At 33.2% G+C, this 19,583-nt stretch overlaps 1 protein-coding gene across 1 annotated transcript in view; it reads left to right on the forward strand.

Annotated features, from left to right (window-relative positions):
* The window catches only part of stw (laccase), a 316,854-nt gene that overhangs the window by 24,838 nt on the left and 272,433 nt on the right, over window positions 1-19,583 (forward strand). The gene's annotated exons all lie outside the window — the stretch shown is intronic.

A 19,583-nucleotide genomic window follows, 5' to 3' on the forward strand; every position in this document is an offset into this window, starting at 1 on the left:
TAAAATCTCGCTGAAGGACAAAATAATAAATAAAAAATAATAATTGCAATATCAAAGGATAAAAACACAAATCATTTAAAAGGGTATCAATAAAAAAATGTAAATATTGTACAAACAAAAAATTGCATTTGAAAAATACTTCAAATAGTAAAAAATCAGAAAGAATACCAGTACTTACCGAAGCAAAAAAAGGATGTGTAAACATTTTTCTAGTTATATGAAAATATATAAAAAGTCATTGATGTTCAGCAACAACTTCAAGGATAAAAAAATTAATGTAATAAATATATCATGAACAAATGCATTTTTTGGAGATAAAAACATATTTGGGAATACATGTATGAAATTGACTCACAGGGATGTTTTCAAGACTCAATGTACACATATCATCCAAAGAAAAAATGTACATAACGACAACGTCTGCTAAAAGGTCCTGAAAAATATGGATATTTAAAAAAATTAAAAAAAAAAAATAGTTCTTTAAATAGCGAATATTTGATAATGTTTTACAAGAAAATTTTGATAAGAAATATATTTGTCATGGTACAACCATTTAAGACGAGTGAAAGGAAATTTATTAAAAACATTAATTAATTAAAAAACATTAATAAAAATTAATAAAAACAACAAACGGATATAAAAGTATTTTTCAAATGTATCTGAATAAGTGGTTACTACCAAATAGTATAAATAATGTAAAATTGTCAAGCTATTAACAGAATTCAAATATAATGTTTACAAATTTGAATACAACCTAGTATGGAAAAAAGTTATGGGATACCACGGTGCGCCTTAACTAACGTTAAATGAAAAGTGCATACACCTGTGAACTTTTTTATATAATATATAATTGTTCTACAAACATCCCATAAGGGTAATGGGAGACTTCTCTCATATCAATGAGTGCTCCCCGATTCATGGGGCACCTCGATTCATGATATGGGACCTACAGTTTATCGCCGAGTCCGAACGGCGTGTCTAAGACACCACTTTTGTAGAGAAGTTTTTCATGGCTGAAATACTCAGGAAATGTCGCCAACATTACTGAGGGGTATTTTGCCACCGTTGAAAAGTGTTGCCTGGCCGGAGAATCGAACCCACGACCTTATGTGTGCAAGGCGGGTGTGCATACCATTGCACCACGGTGGCACCCACTTTTTTGCAGATTTTGAAACTACAATGTTCATAGATGAGAAAAATAAAAAAAGCAACACAAAAATTGCTGGAGGGATTTTTAAATAAAACGAGTTTAAAGGTCACATTTTTAATGGTTTTTAGGTTTTTAGGAATTAGCTTGGAAGTCGCAAGTGCTATTGAAAAGGGACGAGAAAAAATATTGTAGCTGTGAATATTCTCTACAAGATTTCTTTTAAGATCTTTCCTAGCTTTTACTATTTTTGAGATGAAGAAGTTCAAATTGGGACATAGTACTTTTTTATACCCTCAGCCTTTAGGCTAGAAAGTGTAAATACACTTTGATACGACCAAAAAACGATAACTCTCTAACGGATCAACCGATTCGATCCAAAATTTGGCTTTCGTAATATTTTGTCCAAATTTAGTTTAAGTTCGAAGATGGGTTATATCGGTTTACTCCTTCCGGTACCTCCCCCACAAAAGTTCGAAAATGTTCGGAAAATTTGTACGTACGATAACTCTTGAAGGAAGTAACCGATTTGGTCAATACTTTGCAAATCGTGAAATGTCTACCAGACTTAGATGATGTTCCAATATGCACTCAATAGGACCACTCCTTCGGCTACCTCCCACACAAAATTTGGGATAAGTTCAGATTAGGACCTGCTCGCGAATCGCTTGGATTTTTGTTTTAGCAACTTGTATTCACTGCTCCCCATACAACGGTACAAGTTTAATCAGGTGCAAGTCCACACTTCCTAAGAAAATAGCCTGAAAGTTGCAAAAAAAACCCTATGACACCGTATGAGGTGGTTGGAGCTGAAGATAACTCTCGAACGGTTCTGCCGATTCGGTCCACAATTTAACCTTAGTAATATTTTGTCCAAACATAGTTTAAGTTCGAAGATAAGCCATATCGGTCCACTCCTTAAAGAACCTCCCCCACAAAACTTCAAAAATGTTCGGAAAAATTTTGCGCACGATAACTCTTGAAGGGAGCGACCGATGTAATCCATACATTGCACATCCTAATATATCTACCAGATATAGATCAGGTTCGAATATGAACTATATTTGTCTACTTCTTCTGGTACCTCCCCCACAAAAGTTCGAAAATGTTCGGAAAATTTGTACGTACGATAACTCTTTAAGGGAGTAACCGGTTTGGTCAATACTTTGCAAGTCGTCAAATGTCTACCAGACTTAGATGATGTTCCAATATGCACTCAATAGGTCCACTCCTTCGGGTACCTCCCTCACAAAATTTGGGATAAGTTCAGATTAGGACCTGCTCTCGAATCACTTTGATTTTTGTTGAAGCGATTTGCATTCGCTAACTCCATTACGACGGTAAAAGTTTTTTCAGGGGTCCATATGTTCCATATTTTTTGGGAAAACAGCCCGAAAGGTTTAAAAAACACCTATGTCACCATATGTGGCGGTCGGAGAGCACGATAACTCTCGAACTGTTTAACCGATTTGGCCCAACATTTGGTCTTCGTCATATTATATCCAAACCTAGTTTCATTGGCAATACCGGTCGACAACTTTCGGTATTTCTCCCCAATATTTGAAAAATGTCACTGAAATGCTAGGACGATATCACTTGAATGGGGCAATTAACTTGGTGCAAATATTTTATCAAAATAAAGTTTAATTTCCAAAATGGCCCATATCGGTCCTGTATCTCAGTGCAGTTAATTCCTAATCCACATTTTTGTCGGAAAGTTCAAGACTTTAAATACATTCGATCTGTTCGGAGGTGAAAGTTTCGCTTCACATTGGCTGAGGGTATACATATATCTGTCGGCAAAGCCGACTGACACTTTTTTACTTGTTTAATGTTCAATCAGTCTGCAATTCGCTAGAAATTAAAAACTATATAATTCGGGTATATTCGGAGAATTTTTCAATACCTATTAGGTACTTTCACAGTACACAATTTTTTTAAATGGATATTTTTAAGTCCGTTTCGTTTAAGGGCAAGATTATGAGGTTCTTAATAATCCCACAAAAATATACGCAAATCGGTTTATTAGTTTTCGAGCTACAGTGGGCACCACAAACTGTTTTAGTAAAAACACAGTTGACCGAAAACAATACAATCGCTTTAAAAAAAATCCTTAAGTAGCTCAAGGTGTATCCTTTCAGTTGAAGAAAAAAACTTCTAAAAAATTTGGAAGATTTCTGGTAGGAAATTTATGAAAAATGGTTTTTTGATGTTCAATCAGTCTGCAATCCGCTAGGAATTAAAAAATAAATAATTCGGGTCTTTTCGTAGAATTTTTCAATACTTATAGGTACTTTCAAAAAAGTATGCTAACAGTAGTCTGCATATTCAATTTTGCACGGTAATATGATGAAAAACAAAAACATAACATAACAATTTTGTTTTTATTTTTCCCACTACCTTCTACGAAACTTCTAAAATATGCATATAGTTCCAGGAAATTGTATAGCATAATTTTGAATACTAGATTTCTTTTTGTAATTTCAATGATTAAAACAACAAACAGAGAATTCGTAATACGTTTTAAATACACCAATGTTTCTATATCGGAGTCTCTGTAAATCTCTGAGTGAGATATAATTCGAACATGATTGCAAATTGCATTCCAATTTACTAAGAAAATCAACAATTTGTTATTGATTTACACATACATACAGCGCATATTTAAGCCGGTTCACTGTAGTAAAACAAAAATTGATTTATGTTGCAATACATACATACATACATACATACATATAACGAATGTATTAATAAATTCATATTAAAAAAAACTGCAAAATGTATTCCACAATTCAAATTGAAGATTGTCATGCCAATGTAAACAATTTTCAGGAAATATGAAAAAAATATATATATAAAATGCTGGTGGCAATTTAGATTATCGAATTGTAAAATTGTGTTCTTGTATTCCACAATTAAAATTGAAAATTATCATGCCAATATAAACAATTTTCAGGAAATATGAAAACAATATATAATATGCTGGTGGCAATTTATAATATAAAATTGTAAAATTTTGTTCTTGATATTGTTAAATTTTCCGGAAATATGAAAAAAATATATAAAATGCTGGTGGCAATTTATATTATAAAATTTTGTTCTTATGAAATACGTCACGAGTGGTGAAAAATAAAAACATTGAAATTTGTATTTGCCTTTCATGAAGATGGTGGCAACTCGAAGTAATGTAAGAAATGACCATGATGAAGCCAAAAAGTTATATAAACAAGTAAAAAGAATCGGTAGGCTTTGCCGACCGAGATAAAAGCTCAGCCTGTGTGGATTGAAATACTTTTTTTCCAAAAAAAAAAAAAAAAAAAAACTTTTGTATTTAGGGGAATTACAAAATTTTAGGCGTATAAACCGACAAAAATATGGAAAGGATTAAACCTCAAAAAATTGCGGGGATGTCGATAGATAGGTACAATACTAGACTACGAAAAATACAATATCGCTGTAAACAGGACCACTAGGAAAACCTTCGAAAAAAATGTCCAAAGCATCCTCGAACAGACCCTGAACCACACAAAAATGTTGAACATTTGTGTGGGTGGTACCCCAAGGATTGGACAGATAGGGCCCAAATTTTAACATAAACTAAGTTTCGACAATATTTAGAGATCCAAAGTTTGGAACAAATCGGTTGCAACGTCTATGAGAAATCGCGTGTACCATTTTAGCGTATATTTTCGAACTTTTGTGGGGGAGGTACCGAAAGGAGGAGACCTATAAGCACCACCTTCAAATTTCATCTAATATTGGAAGAAATATTACGATATCCAAAGTTCGGACGAACACAGTATTCGGCTCGAGCTCTCCAGCCACTACACATGGTGCCATAGGGGGTTTTTACACCTTTCGGACTGTTTTCTCAAGAAGTATGGACTTGCTCCTGAAAAAAAAAACTTTTACAGCCGTAATTGAGGCAGCGAATGCAAGTTGCTTCAACAAAAATCAAAATGATTCGAGGGCAGGTCTTAAAGTGAATTTATCTAAAATTTTATGTGGGAGGTACCCGAAGAAGTGGACAAATATAGTCCATATTCGAAACTGATCTTTACCTGGTAAATTTATTTAGATATGTAAGCAATGGACCAAATCAGTCACTCCCATCAAGAGTTATCGTCCGAACAATTTTTCCGAACATTTTTGAACTTTTGTAGGGGAGGTACCTGAAGGAGTGGACCCATATGGCTTATTTTCGGACTTAAACTAAGTTTGCACAAAATATTACGAAGGCCACATTTTGAAAGGCAACGCCAGATCCGTTCAAGAGTTATCTGGCGCTCCAACCACTGCACACGGTGTCATAGGGCTTTTTTGCACCTTTCAGACCATTTTCTCAGGAAGTATAGACTTGCCCCTGATGAAGCTTGTATCGTCGAATGGGGGGCAGTGAATACAAGTTGCTACAACAAAAATCAAAGCGATTGAAGAGCAGGTCCTAAACTGAACTTTTTCAAAATTTTGTGTGGGAGATACCCGAAGGAATGGACCGATTGAGTTCATATTGGAACCTCATCTAAGTCTAACCATTTTCTAACTTTTGTGGGGGAGGTACCGGAAGCAGTGGACCGATATAACCCATCTTCGAACTTAAACTAAGTTTGGACAAAATATTATGAAAGCCAAATTTTGGACCGAATCGGTTGATTCGTTCGAGAGTTATCGTGCGCTCCAGCCAGCCAGACAGACAGACGGACGGACATTGCTGAATTGGACTGAAATATATATTAGAGCTATATCCAAATCTGAACCGATTTCGATATAATTTGGCACACTTATTTCTAGACCGAATTCAGTCACACATTCCAAATTTCGCCAAAATCGGGCGTATATAGCGTGTTCGGTGCAGCAAATACGTTTGGTTTAGCAAATACTTGAAATCGGGCTAAAATATATATCTGGACCGATTTCGATATAATATAGCGTGTTTGGTGCAGCAAATACCTCAATCTGCCGAATATATGTATATATGGGAGATATATCCAAATCTAAACCGATTTCGATATAATTTGGCGCACTTGTTTCTACACCGAATTCAGTCAAACATTCCAAATTTTATCAAAATCGGACGTATACAGCGTGTTTGGTGCAGCAAATACCTCAAATCGGCCGAAAATATATATGGGAGCTATATCCAAATCTAACCCGATCTCGATATAATTTGGCACACTTATTTCTAGACCAAATTCGGTCACACATTCCAAATTTCGTCAAAATCGGGCTTATATAGCGTGTTCGGTGCAGCAAATACGTCAAATCGGCCGAAAATATATATGGGAGCTATATCCAAATCTGAACCGATTTCGATGTAGTTTGGCACATTTATTTTTAGACCGAGTTCTGTCACACATTCCAAATTTCATCGAAATCCAACATATATAGCATGTTTGGTGCAGTAAATACGTGAAATCGGCCGAAAATATATATGGGAGATATATCCAAATCTGAACCGATTTTAATGTAATTTGGCACACTAATTTCTAGACCAAATTCGGTCACACATTCCAAATTTCGTCAAAGTCGGACGTATGTAGCGTGTTCGGTGTAGCAAATACCTCAAATCAGCCGAAAATATATATGGGAGCTATATCCAAATCTGAACCGATTTTCACCAAAAGCAATAGCGTTCTTCCTATGGCTAAAACAATTATATTACACAATTTTCAGCTGAATCGGACAAAAAATGCGACATGTACGTTGCGAACAAAAATGGATGGACAGACGGACGGACATGCATAAATCTACTCAGAGTCCCTATGGGTCACTATGGGTCAATTTCGTTTCCTTTTGTATGTTACATACAAATGCACAAAGACATAATACCCATTACCACAGTGTGGTGTATGGCAGCATCCGGCAAAAAGGGGCACACGTGCCCTTAATGAGAATAACAACAGAACAACCAACACTCAGTCTTCCTTCAGAAGTCAATGAAGAAGGTTCTGTTGTCGCTTGTTTCGATGATTTTTAGTTTTAGCAATGCATTAACGCACACGCTGTTTGTGGAGAGAGAGAGAGAGAGTCGTATGCGTGAGACCGCAAACAATGCGTTTGTATTAGTGCCGATACCCTACACTGTAGAGTATAAATAGCCGTTCAGCGTTAACCAAACCTATTATCTTCATCTTATCAATGGGTATGTAAGGGCAATATTTGATAAACGAAAAACAGAAAAAGATTATAAAGATACCAAAATAGTGTCGGATAGATCTCCTGGAAATTCATCTCCTCTCTTCAAATAATTTATTTCCTTCCTTAGCTGAAACTTTAACACAAATCGTTTATAACTCTACGCCATTAACTATACCTTCAATCAATTTGCCCCCCTCTTTGTCTTATATGTTATCACTTGGCTATTGAAAACAAAAGTGTAAAATAAGTTAATCCCATTAACTAACCCATAAACGTTTGTAAAATCATTTTGCAATTAGCCAAGCGATTAAATTAAATTACGTTTGGGTTCTAAGTCTGACAACAGCAGCAGCAGCAAAAATAGCTACAACATGATCAACACCTGTAACGTCAGCAGCGCCATTTCTTTAATAATATAAAAATATCATTCTTGGGCGGACACATTAATTGTGATGGTGGTGCTTACCTAGCCAGCCAGGTACGCATAATAAAAACAATCTATGATGGAAATTAATAATAATTGATAATTGCAAAGAAACGTAATAAATACATATTTTATGGCAACTATGAATTGTTGTTATTCTACGTGTTGTTGTGTTATTTCAATAGCATATTTATTATCAAGTGGTGGTAACTACAGCAACCAATGATGAAATTGTAAACCAACAAAAAAACTATTATTTCTTATTTTCTTTAAGATTGTAAATTGCCCTACCATGGCTGTAATGTTGATTTTATGATGCTGTCTTATTGGCAGTTACCAATAATAATTACTTAATTAGTTTATTTTTTCTATTTATTTTTTATTTAATATGCATTTGTTAACAAAAATTTCATATATGCGGTGGCATTATTTATTATTGATATCATATGAAATAAAAAAAAAAATAAAACTTGTTTTTGTTGTTCACATAAATATGCCATGGAAATGATGTTGAAATGTAAGCTAGTATGCGGTAATAAAGGAGAGAGATGGAGGGGCGACATGTGAGAATATGAAAATAATTTAAATCTTTGTTATTGTGCTGTTTTGTCAGACAGGAAACGGAAAAGGTGAAGTAAACAATGTGGCCATGTGTTGTATGCAACACAATTACTTCGGCTAAGGGAACATTAAATTACTCATTAAAAAATAATTTAAGATAACTCTAGTTTTATAAAATCAAAATCTAGTGGATATTGCTGCAGCAGGGGATTTCGAAGGGAAAACATTTTCTTTAAGGGGTAACCCAAGTTGTAAGGAACAATAAAAACCAAAGTTGTTGGTGTTTTCTTTCATTTGAAAAAATATTGAAAAATATTAAAAAATTTTACATAAATATTTTCAAAGAAACTACAAATAATTTTAAACAGTCCTTTCTTTCACAAAAATTATTTTTGAAAAAATAGCGCGGTTTTTGTGCAAAAATATTTTCACAGTTTTGCTAAATACAAAGTTTTTCTAAAAATTTTCAAATAATTTTATAAAACCGAAAAGCGTAGCAGACGAAAATATTTTTTAAAAAATCGCGCGAACTAACACATATTTCCGTCATGCTTTTACCTTAATTATAAGGTTAAAATAAATGATAGCATAGAAGCACAACCCAAAAAAAATGAATATTCCTAATATTTACGTCTTCTAAAAAATCTTAACTTAATAAACAAAACCACGAGGCTTGCTATGACCTAAAAAAACTCAAGAACAAAACATAGCACGAGTTACCACAAAAAATATCGTCAACACCACAAGACTTTTGCACGAAAAGTCTCTCACACACCCTAATTCATAGCCCTCCCAAGAAGATTTATCCTTGAAACGAAAGACTTAAACGACAAACTTGTTTCTATTTTTTGTATTTTTTGCAACTCTAGTAGTAATTTAATAGTCATTATTAACAGGCAGATGCACGTGAAGTTCACTTAACATTTTGTTTGCTTATTTTCAAAATTTTGCACTTCAAGAAGTGGGTACGCAATAATGCAAATTATTAAATAACACTGCAGCAAATATGAAATTATTACAAAATTTGCTATTATTACGATTTGGAAAAAAGTGAAGATTTATTACAAACTTGAATTGAAAATTGATAAATGTATTAAGCAATTAAATTTTTTTCTTAGAAAGCGATTTTGTATAATTAAGAAGATTTATTGTTTTGTAAATTTTTTTAGAAATTTAGGTACTTAATTTATTATTGCCAAAATAAAATTAATGATCAAAACTGCCGATTCGTAGGCTTCTGTATGTAAAATTTCTACTGTTGAGGAGCCTTCGGTAAGAACTAAAGAATTTAACTTTTCTACCTCGAATAATTTCAGTGCTTGACCAAATTTGTATCAGGGTCAACAACAGACATCTTTCGGGGCAGAATGCCTTTTCTCTTAGTATGTTCTTTTTCATTATATTATCAGCGGTTAAACATATGTACATATTTTGATACGATAACAAGAAATTATCAGTCAGAGATAAACCCCCCAGCCACTGACTAAAAAAAAGCAACAAAACCAAACCAAACACAATAATTATGACGTATATGAAATATATTGATATTGATTTTGTATCACAAGTTTGCTTTAAAATCTGTTAATACCAACCATTTTTAGTAATCAAACTTCTTGATAAAGGACCCAAAATATTAAATTACATTAAACTAAGTTTGGAAGAAATTTTTGAAAAAGTTTTAGAGTTATCTTGCACAATAGCCATTTTTAGTTTTCAGTTTGTGCCGGCAGGGGTTTGGAGCTTTTTGGCCATTATCTCAGGAAGTATTGCCTTACTCCGGAAAAAATTGTACCGTTGTGAATGAGGCCAAATTGTCTGAAGCACACTTGGGGTCTAAACCCCTTATTTCGATTAGGTGCATTTTAGGTCGTATGAAAGTGTATATGTATACCCTCTCTAGCCTAAAGGCAAGGTATAACAAAAAAATGAATAAATAAAATAAAAACATAAATAAATAAATAAATAAATAAATAAATAAATAAATAAATAAATAAATAAATAAATACATAAATAAATACATAAATAAATAAATAAATAAATAAATAAATAAATAAATAAAATAAAATAAAATAAAATAAAATAAAATAAAATAAAATAAAATAAAATAAAATAAAACAAAATAAAATAATATAAAATAAAATAAAATAAAATAAAATAAAATAAAATAAAATAAAATAAAATAAAATAAAATAAAATAAAATAAAATAAAATAAAATAAAATAAAATAAAATAAAATAAAATAAAATAAAACAAAATAAAATAATATAAAATAAAATAAAATAAAATAAAATAAAATAAAATAAAATAAAATAAAATAAAATAAAATAATATAAAATAATATAAAATAATATAAAATAAAATAAAATAAAATAAAATAAAATAAAATAAAATAAAATAAAATAAAATAAAATAAAATAAAATAAAATAAAATAAAATAAAATAAAATAAAATAAAATAAAATAAAATAAAATAAAATAAAATAAAATAAAATAAAATAAAATAAAATAAAATAAAATAAAATAAAATAAAATAAAATAAAATAAAATAAAATAAAATAAAATAAAATAAAATAAAATAAAATAAAATAAAATAAAATAAAATAAAATAAAATAAAATAAAATAAAATAAAATAAAATAAAATAAAATAAAATAAAATAAAATAAAATAAAATAAAATAAAATAAAATAAAATAAAATAAAATAAAATAAAATAAAATAAAATAAAATAAAATAAAATAAAATAAAATAAAATAAAATAAAATAAAATAAAATAAAATAAAATAAAATAAAATAAAATAAAATAAAATAAAATAAAATAAAATAAAATAAAATAAAATAAAACAAAATAAAATAATATAAAATAAAATAAAATAAAATAAAATAAAATAAAATAAAATAAAATAAAATAAAATAAAATAAAATAAAATAATATAAAATAATATAAAATAATATAAAATAAAATAAAATAAAATAAAATAAAATAAAATAAAATAAAATAAAATAAAATAAAATAAAATAAAATGAAATAAAATAAAATAGAATAAAATATAATAAAAAAAACAAAAAAAAAATTAAATAAAATGAAATAAAATAAAATAAAAAAAGGAATAAAATAAAATAAAGTAAAATAAAATAAAGTAAAATAAAATAGAATAATATAAAATAAAATAACATAAAATAACATAAAATAACATAAAATAAAATAAAATACAATAAAATAAAACAAGTAAAAAAGTGTCAGTCGGCTTTGCCGACAGATATATACCCTCACCCAATGTGAAGCGAAACTTTTACCTCCGGATAGATCGAATGTATTTAAGGTATCTTCAGAAATTTGTGGCCCTTTTTGGACATTTGAACTAGCCGACAAAAATGTGGATTAGGAATTAACGGCACTAAGACCCAAATGTTGAACTTTTGTGGGGGATGTACTCTTAGAGAGGACCGATATGGGTCATTTTAGAAGTTAAACTAAATTTTGACAAAATATTAGGAGATCCAAAGTTTGGACCAAATTGGTTGCCCCATTCAAGTGGTATCGTCCCAGCGTTTTAGTGACATTTTTGAATATTGAGAAGTTGTGGACCGGTATTGCCCCATGAAACTAAGTTTGGATATAATATGACGAAGACCAAATGTTGGACCTAATCGGTTGACCAGTTTGAGAGTTATTTTGCTCTCCGGCCGCCACATATGGTGACATAGGGGTTGTTTTACATCTTTCGAGCTGTTTTCCCAAGAAATATGGACTTGCCCCTGAAAAAACGTTTACCGTCGTAATGGAGGTAGCGAATGCAAATCGCTTCAAGAAAAATCAAAGTGATTCGGGAGCAGGTCTTAAAGTGAACTTATCCGAAATTTTGTGTGAGAGGTACCAGAAGAAGTAGATATAGGATATAGTCCATATTCAAACCTGATCTATATCTGGTAGATATATTAGGATGTGCAAAGTATGGATTACATCGGTCACTCCCTTCAAGAGTTATCGCACGGAAAATTTTTACGAACATTTTTGAAGTTTTGTGGGGGAGTTACCTGAAGGAGTGGACCGATATAGCCCATTTTCGAATTTAAACTATGTTTTGATAAAATATTACGAAGGCCTAATTTTGTATCTTGCGCTCCAACCACTACACAAGGTGTCACAGGGGCTTTTTGCACCTTTCCGGCCATTTTCTCAGGTAGTATGGTCTTGCGCCTGATGAAACTTGTACCGTCGTATGGGGGACAGTCAATACAAGTTGTTACAACAAAAATCAAAGCGATTTGAGAGCTGGTCCTTAACTGAACTTTTCCAAAATTATGTGTAGGAGGTACCCGAAGGAGTGGACCGATTGAGTCCATATTAGAACTTCATCTAAGTCTGGTAGAAGTTGCACGATGTGCAAAGTATGGACTAAAGAGTTCAAGAGTTATCGTGCCCAAAAATTTTCCGCACATTTTCAAACTATTGTGAGGGAGGTACCCGAAGGAGTGGACCGATATGGTCCATCTTCGAACTTAAACTAAGTTTAGGCAAAATATTACCCAAAATTTGGTTTGAATCAGTTGATCCGTTCGAAAGTTACAGACGGACGGACATTGCTGAATCGACTCCAAGTTGTCTAAAACGGATTTCGTCCAAACATACTTGGGGTCTAAAACCATTACTTTGATGAGGCACATTTTCCCCGCATGAAAGTGTATATACCCTCGTTAGCATAAATGCTGAGGGTATAAAATACACCTTTTTAACCGTTCCCAGCATAAATACTCATTACAGAACCCCCTACTAACCCATTATTTAAAAAATACTTCTTATTTAACTACATATTTAAGTGGTCAAAAATAACTACTAATTTCACGCGACATGCCCTTGTTAAAATAATGGGTTAGTAGGGGGATTTGTAATGAGTACTTTTATACCCTCCATAATATAGAGGGTATAATAAAATTTGTCATTCCGTTTGTAACACGTCGAAATATTCGTCAGAGACCCTATAAAGTATATATATTATTGATCAGCGTAAAATTCTATGTCGATTTAAACATGTCCGTCCGTCCGTCTGTCTGTCTGTCTGCCTGTTGAAATCAAGATACAGCTCGAAATTTTAAAGATAGAGAGTCAATATTTGGTACAGAAGTTTTTATTACTTGCAGGATGGTTGGTATTGAAAATGGGATATATCGGTTCACGTGTTGGTATAGCCCCCATAGAACGGTACATCCCGATTTTCGGTATTTTTAAGGTTTTAGCTTCATTATCCTACCAAAATGGCTGAAATTTGGTATTTAGTTATCGTTGGGTGTATAAAACTTTCCACCTGAAGTTTGTTGGTATAAGTCCACGCATTCATGTAGCCCCCATAGAACGGTACCTCCCGATATTTGGTATTCTGTAGGTTTTAGCTTCATTATCCCACAAAAATGGCTGAAATTTGGTAGTTCGTTATCGTTGGGTGTATAGAACTTTCCACCTGAAATTTGTTGGTATAGGTTCACGCCTTCATATAGCCCCTATAGAACGGTACCTCCCGATATTCGGTATTTTGAAGGTGTTAGCTTCATTATCCCATCAAAATGGTTTGGTAAATAGTCTTCGTTGAGGATATAAAACATTCCACCTAAAATTTGTTGGTATAGGTCCACGCCTTAATATAATCGCCATAGAACGGTACCTCCCGATATTCGGTATTTTGAAGGTTTTAGCTTCATTATCCCAACAAAAATGGTTGAAATTTGGTAATTCGTCTTCGTTGAGGATATACAAAATCGTTCCACCTGAAATTTGTTGGTATAGGTCCACGCCTTCATATAGCCCCCATAGAACGGTTTTTTGAAGGTTTTAGCTTCATTATCCCACCAAAATGGTTGAAATTTGGTAATTAGGCGGAGCTAAGTTCTTTCGTAGATGAAAGGAAACTAATTATTCCATTCTCTTTCATTTTATTGTTGGTGGAGGGTATAAAAAGTTCGGTCCGGCCGAACTTAACGTTGTTCATTTTGTAATTTGTTCAATAAATTTAGAAAAGTGTTAAACGGTACAGTCCGTACTTTAAATATGGGGCCTATAAGAAAAATGGACCCATTTTGGTTTTGGTTTCATATTCATGTATTGTCATCTAAAACTGAAAAGTGTGCAAAGTTTTAGTCCGATTGGTAAACTGCAACTGTGTGGAAAATGAGTTGCTAGATTTGAACTAAACGGACCTCTGGTGTCAAGTTAAATAAAACACTGTAAAAATCGATTTATCCAAGGAGCACTTATAGAGAAGTTTTACATGGCTGAATTACTCAAGAAATATTGCCAACATTACGCTGAGGTTTAGTTTTGGCCACCGTTGAAAATGCGGTGTTATATTAGCTGGGATTGAATGGGCATTCTTTGAGGGCACACAGAAGTGGCGAAGCTCATCCAGGTTACCCCGCATGTGTGGTGTCTATTCATCAATGGGGGTTCCAAAACTTGGGCCCTTGTCCTAAATCATCAAAACTCTAAGTAAGCATTTTAAACATGTTTTCTTCACCAATCTCCATGTGTTTTCTGTTTCCTCTAAAGTTTTAGATTATTCGAATTGCGCTCTATTAACACTTTATTAATTTTAATGATTTGCGCCCTATGAAGCCATAATATAAAGCATTTCCCCCCTTTCTTCTTTAACAGTTAATGATTTCAATTCATCAATTCTTTTTGTTATTGTTTTTCGCTCTTTTTTTCCATTGCGATTAATATGTTAAACGTTGAATATCACTCAATCGAGGGGCTATTGATGTCTATGCTTATGACCAACTTTTAATAAACATCATTTATCTTTTCGCCTCTCAATAATTTCCACTTCTATTTTATTGTTCGCTTTGAAATTGCTTTATTTTCATAGCCGGCAAAGATGATCGCTGGAATTTTGCATTAGTTATACTAACCAATTATGTGGGGTGTTTGGTATTTTGAAGAAAAAAAAAGAAGAAAAAAAAAAGAGGAAAGAGTGAGAGGAGAAAAATTATAATGTATTTGATTTTCCATAGCATCTTAAAGCGCCTCAAAAAAAAACACGAAGAAAGTAATCAGTAATGTGTACGGTGTAGGATTGTGTGTTGCCTGCCTTTCTATCTTTCTTCTATTGCTGACGCTGTTGTGGTTTGCTCTAGTTGTTGTAAAAACTGTGGTATTTGCTGTTGTTGTTTTAATTTTTTTGGTTCATTGTTGTTGGCAGATTACAGGTTTTATTTCACACGAAAGGTGTTAGCCATAATAAATATGCAAGTTAAACATAAATCTAAGCCCCAGGCATTAAAAGTGACAATGTCGGTAGGCAGGCGGTAGCCAATATTCTGTAGTGCATTTTTTTATAAAACAAATGAAAGATAAATATTATTACAAGAAATATTATTACAAGATTTTTTTGATATTGTTATAAACTATAAAAAACATTAATGTGTTTTTGAAATCGAAATGGTCATATTAATTGGAGTTCTGAATATAATTATTCAAAATTAAAATATTGTTATTGTTTTTAATTAACAAAAGTCAATGTGTTAGAAACATCAATATGTTAGAAATTGATATTGGCATATTAATGGGAGTTCTTGATATAATTATTTAAAATTATAGCAGAATAAAGAATTATCATTATGTAGCCAGCGGCCGCTGAGAGTGAGGCAAGTGTTAAATTGAATTTCTATTCCGGTAAAACAACATTCCATAAAATTATTAAATTATCACTCGGTGATTGTCAGTCGTCTAATGGAATTTACGCAAATCATGTCTTTCGATTTCATTTTCATGTTTTAGCCTTGTCTGGCATTCATGGGCACTACTCACGCATTATCTACCAATGAATGCTTTGGTGCAATGGGCTGTGCTGTGCGCTGCTTGTGTCTTAAGTCTTTCGTTTTAACACGACAACAATATTAGTATTATTATTACTATTTGGAGCATAAATTACGCATAGGTTGTAAACTAATGAAATAATTTGCTTACAATGTTGTTTTTCTATTACCAACATGTTACCAATTAATTACAAAAATACTGAGGGTTGGTATATCAACTTTCAAAAGAAAATGGATATTTTCATTATTAATGGAATATTAAATATATGGCTGTCGGTTTTTAATTTGATGAAAATTAAATATTCATATTTATATTAATTTTACAATGTAATGCCCTGGGGTGTTGGGGGTGTTAGCATACAAAAGTTCTTGTTTTTTTATAAAATTTGTATGCACGCCTCTTCCCAAAGGCCATTAATACTAATCTAGACCCACCCATAAATATGCCGATAATGTATGACAACTATCATATATCAGTATTTTTTTATACAGTCTTAACCTGATAGCTGCATAAATTAGCAGTTAAAAGACTACGATTCTCAGATAATTCTATATATAGACACATCAGCGTCAGGAAATCGCAATTTCTTTATGACAAAAGTCCCATCAGAGTACCTACAGGGAACACTATAAACAAAAGGATTCTTAATAACTGCATTTTTCCAAAGAACTGAGGGTAACATCCCCAAACCCATATTGAACAAGTAAGAACTGCGTTAAGTTCGACCAGGCCGAACTTGTTATACCCTCCACCACGACCTACAGGGAACACTATAAACAAAAGGATTCTTAATAACTGCATTTTTCCAAAGAACTGAGGTAACATTCCCAAACCCATATTGGACGAATAAGATCGGCGTTAAGTTCGACCAGGCCGAACTTGTTATACCCTGCACCACGAGTTGTATTGAAGTAAAATGGAACAATTAGTTTCCTTTCGTTTATGAAAAAGGCTTAATACCAAATTTCAGCAATTTCGGTAAACTAATGTGGGTAACCTACCAAATTTCCGATATTTCGGTAAAACCTTCAAAATACCGCTTTTATGGGGGATATAGGAACCCGGGAACCTATACTGATAATTCTCTTCTGGAAGACTAAATAACACGTTTCAGTCTTTCGGTGGGATATTGACGTCACAACGTTCAGAATTACGAACAAAGAATAAATACCACCTTTCAAACATTTCGATGGGTTGCTTTCAAAATACAGGAAATAGGGAGGTACCGCTCTGTGGGGACTATACTAAGGCGTGGTCCTATACCGACAAATTTCATATGGAACGTTTGATGCCCCAAATGAAGACCAAATATCAAATTTCAGCGATTTTGGATGAATATTGAGGCCACAACCTTCAAAATACCGAAAAACGGGAGGTACCGTTCTATGGGGCCTATATGAAGGCGTTGACCTATACCGACAAATATATGGCGGAAAGTTTTGAACCCCCAACGAAGGCTAAGAATCAAATTTTTAGCCATTTAGGTGGAATATTAAGGCCACAACCTTCAAAATAACGAAAATCGGGAGTTATGAAGGCGTGGACCTACACCGAAAAAATTCAGGAGTAATGTTTTATACCCTCATCGAAGACTAAGTACCAAACTTTGGCCATTTCGGAGGAATATTGAGGTTACAACCTTCAAAATACCGAAAATCGGGAGGTATCATTCTATAGGGGCTATATGAAGGCGCGGACCTATACCGACAAAATTCTAAGGGAACGTTTTGTACCCCCAGCTAAGGCTAAATACCAAGTTTTAGCCATTTCGGAGGATTATTGTGGCCATAACCTTCAAAATACCGAAAATCGGGAGGTACCGTTGTATGGGGGCTATATGAAGGCGTAGACCTAGAACGAAAAAATTCCTGGGTAACGCTATATACCCCAAGCGAAGACTAAGTACAAAACCTTAGCAATTTCGGTGGAATATTGAGGCCACAACCTTCAAAATACCGAAAATTGGGAGGTACCGTTCTATGAGAGCCATATAAAGGCGTGGACACATACCTGCAAATTTCATATGGACTATTTTATACCCCAAATGAAGACCAAATACGAAATTTTATTTCATTTTGGTGGAATATTGAGGCCACAACCTTCAAAATACCGAAAATCGGGAGGTGCCGTTCTATGGGGGCAATATTAAGGCGTTGACCTATACCTACAAATATATGGCGGAAAGTTTTGAACCCCCAACGAAGGCTAAGAATCCAATTTTTAGCCATTTAGGTGGAATATTAAAGCCACAACCTTCAAAATAACGAAAATCGAGAGTTACCGTTCTATGGGGGCTATATGAAGGCGTGGACCTACACCGAAAAAATTCAGGGGTAATGTTTTATACCACCATCGAAGACTAAGTACCAAACTTTGGTCATTTCGGAGGAATATTGAGGTTACAACCTTCAAATTACCGAAAATCGGAAGGTATCATTCTATGGGGGCTGTATGAGGGTGTGAATCTATACCAACAAAATTCTAAGGGAACGTTTTTTGCCCCAGCTAAAGCTAAATACCAATTTTTAGCCATTTCGGAGGAATATTGAGGGCACAACCTTCAAAATACCAAAAATCGGGATGTACCGTTCTATGGGGGCTATATAAAGGCTTGGGCCTATACTAAAAAAAGTCTGGAGGAATGTTGTATTCTCCCAGCGAAGACTAAATACCAAATTTTAGTCATTTCGGAGGAATATTGAGGCCACAACCTTAAAAACACCGAAAATCGGGAGGTACAGTTCTATGGGGCCTATATGAAGGCCTGGACCTATACCGACAAAAATATGGCGAAATGTTTTATTCTGCCAGCGAAGACTAAATACCAAATTTTAGCCATTTTGGAGAAACATGGAGGCCACAACCTTCAAAATACCGAAAATGGGGAGGTACCCATCTATGGGGGCTATATGAAGGCGTGGACCTATACCAAAAACATTCCAGTGTAAGTTTTCTACCCCCGCCGAAGATTAAATACCAAATTTTAGCCATTTTGGATGAATATTAAGGCTACAACCTTCAAAATACCGAAAATCAGGAGGTACCGTTCTATGGGGGATATATAAAGGCGTTGACTTATACCGACAAAATTCTAAGGGAAAGTTGTATATCCCCAGCGAAAAATAAATACAAAATTTTAGCCATTTCGGAGGAATATGGAGGCCACAACCTTCAAAATACCGAAAATCGGGAGGTACCGTTCTATGGGGGCTATATGAAGGCGTGGACCTATACCAAAAACATTACAATGTAATGTTTTATACCCCTAGCGAGGACTAAGTACCAAACTTTAGCCATTTCGGAGGAATATTGAGGCTACAACCTTCAAAATACCGAAAATCGGGAGGTACCGTTCTATGGGGGCTATATGAAGGCTTGGGCCTATAACAACAAAAGTATGGAGGAAAGTTGTATTCTCCTAGCGAAGACTAAGTACCAAATTTCAGCCATTTCGGAGGAACATTGAGGCTACAACCTTAAAAATACCGAAAATCGGGAGGTACCGTT

This window comes from Musca autumnalis, unplaced genomic scaffold (genome assembly GCF_047663935.1).
Source record: "Musca autumnalis isolate F117 unplaced genomic scaffold, ASM4766393v1 scaffold_5, whole genome shotgun sequence".
Classification (NCBI taxonomy): domain Eukaryota; kingdom Metazoa; phylum Arthropoda; class Insecta; order Diptera; family Muscidae; genus Musca; species Musca autumnalis.